Raw genomic sequence first — 2,854 nt, 5'->3', positions numbered from 1 at the left:
AAACCGTCTAGCTGAGCTGGGGATTGAACTCCCGCAAGAAGCTGTCACTGACAGAATCCTTCAATCACTGCCGCCAAGCTATAAAGGCTTTGTGTTGAACTACAACATGCAAGGGATGAACAAGTCTCCCGGCGAGTTGTTTGCGATGCTGAAAGTCGCAGAGTCTGAACTCCATAAAGAGCATCAAGTGTTGATGGTGAATAAGACCACTAGTTTCAAGAGAAACGGCAAAGGCAAGAAGGGCAATTCGAAGAAGAGCGGCAAGCCTGTTGCCAATCCGACAAAGAAACCCAGAGCTGGACCTAAGCCTGAAACAGAGTGTTACTATTGCAAGGGTATGGGTCACTGGAAGCGCAATTGCCCCAAGTATCTGGCAGATAAGAAGGCGGCCAAAGAAAAATCAGGTATATTTGATATACATGTTATTGATGTGTACTTAACAGGCTCTCGTAGTAGTGCCTGGGTATTCGATACCGGTTCTGTTGCTCATATTTGCAACTCGAAACAGGAACTGCGGAATAGACGGAGGCTGGCGAAAGATGAAGTGACGATGTGTTGGGGAACGTAGCATAAATTCAAAAAATTTCCTACGCATGTTCAGATCTTCCTATGGAGAGACCAGCAACGAGAGAGGGGTAAGAGCATCTTCGTACCTTTGAAGATCGCTAAGCGGAAGCGTTGCTAGAACGCGGTTGATGGAGTCGTACTCGTAGCGATTCCGATCTAGTGCCGAACAACGGCACCTCCGCGTTCAACACACGTGCAGCCCGGTGACGTCTCCCGCACCTTGATCCAGCAAGGAGGAGGGAGAGGTTGGGAAAGAAGACCAGCAACACGACGGCGTGGTGTTGGTGGAGAGACGAGGTCTCCCGGCAGGGCTTTGCCAAGCGCCGGCACAGAGTAGGAGGAAGAAGTGCAGGGCTGCGCCGAGGGAGAGGGAAAACCGTGTCCTCCAAAGGCCAAAAGTGCCCACTATATATAGGGGAAGGGGAGAGGGGGTGCCACCCCTAGGGTTCCCACCCTAGGGGGTGCGGCAGCCCTCCCAGATGGGGGGTGTGGCGGCCAGATGGGGAGGAGGGGGTGGCGCACCCACTGGTGGGCCTTAGGCCCACCTGGCCTAGGGTTTGCCCCCCCCCTTTTTCTTTCCCCTGCGCCATGGGCTGAGTGGGGAGGCGCACCAGCCCAACTAGGGGCTGGTTCCCACCCCCACTTAGCCCATCTTACCTCTTGGGGTCGCAGCCCCCCTTCGGTGGTCCCCTGGGACCACCTCCGGTGGTCCCGGTGGTCCCGGTACGTTACCGGTGATGCCCGAAACACTTCCGGTGTCCGAAACCATCCGTCCTATATATCAATCTTTACCTCCGGACCATTCCGGAGCTCCTCGTGACATCCGGGATCTCATCCGGGACTCCGAACAACTTTCGGTAATCTCGTATAACAATTCCCTATAACCCTAGCGTCATCGAACCTTAAGTGTGTAGACCCTAGGGGTTCGGGAGACAGGCAGACATGACCGAGACACCTCTCTGGCCAATAACCATCAGTGGGGTCTGGATACCCATGGTGGCTCCCACTAGCTCCACGATGATCTCATCGGATGAACCACGATGTCAAGGATTCAATCAATCCCGTATACGATTCCCTTTGTCTGTCGGTATAGAACTTGCCCGAGATTCGATCGTCGGTATACCTATACCTTGTTCAATCTCGTTACCGGTAAGTCTCTTTACTTGTTCCGTAGCACGTCATCGTGTGACTAACTCCTTAGTCACATTGAGCTCATGATGATGTTCTACCGAGTGGGCCCAGAGATACCTCTCCGTCACACGGAGTGACAAATCCCGATCTCGATTCGTGCCAACCCAACAGACACTTTCGGAGGTACCCGTAGTGCACCTTTATAGTCACCCAGTTACGTTGTGACATTTGATACACCCAAAGCACTCCTACGGTATCCGGGAGTTGCACAATCTCACGGTCGAAGGAAAAGATACTTGACATTAGAAAAGCATTAGCATGCGAATAATACGATCTAGTGCTAGGCTTAGGATTGGGTCTTGTCCACCACATCATTCTCCCAATGATGTGATCCCGTTATCAATGACATCCAATGTCCATGATCAGGAAACCATGATCATCTATTGACTAACGAGCTAGCCAACTAGAGGCTTGCTAGGGACACATTGTGATCTATTCATTCACACATGTATTACTGTTTCCTGTTAATACAATTATAGCATGAACGATAGACGATTATCATGAACACGGAAATATGATAATAACCATTTTATTATTGCCTCTAGGGCATATTTCCAACAGTCTCCCACTTGCACTAGAGTCAATAATCTAGTTACATTGTGATGTATCGAACACCCATAGCATTATGGTGCTGATCATGTTTTGCTCGTGGAAGAGGTTTAGTCAACGGGTCTGCAATATTCAGATCCGTGTGTACTTTACAAATATCTACCACTCCACTCTGGACATGGTCCTGGATGGATTTGTAGCGGCGCTTGATGTGCTTCGTCTTCTGGTGAAACCTGGGCTCCTTGGCTATGGCAATGGCTCCAGTGTTGTCACAGAAGAGTGTCATAGGACCCGACGCGCTTGGAACCACTCCAAGGTCGGTGATGAGCTCCTTCATCCAAATTCCTTCATGAGCCGCTTCTGAAGCAGCTATGTACTCCGCTTCACATGTAGATGCTGCCACGACTTCTTGCTTGCTGCTGCACCAGCTCACTGCCCCACCATTCAACACATATACGTATCCAGTTTGTGACTTAGAGTCATCCGGATCTGTGTCGAAGCTAGCGTCGACGTAACCCTTTACGACGAGCTCTTCGTCACCTCCATA

Source organism: Hordeum vulgare, chromosome 2H (assembly GCF_904849725.1).
Source record: "Hordeum vulgare subsp. vulgare chromosome 2H, MorexV3_pseudomolecules_assembly, whole genome shotgun sequence".
NCBI classification, from domain to species: Eukaryota; Viridiplantae; Streptophyta; class Magnoliopsida; order Poales; family Poaceae; genus Hordeum; species Hordeum vulgare.
Note: the sequence above shows the minus strand (reverse complement) of the source record.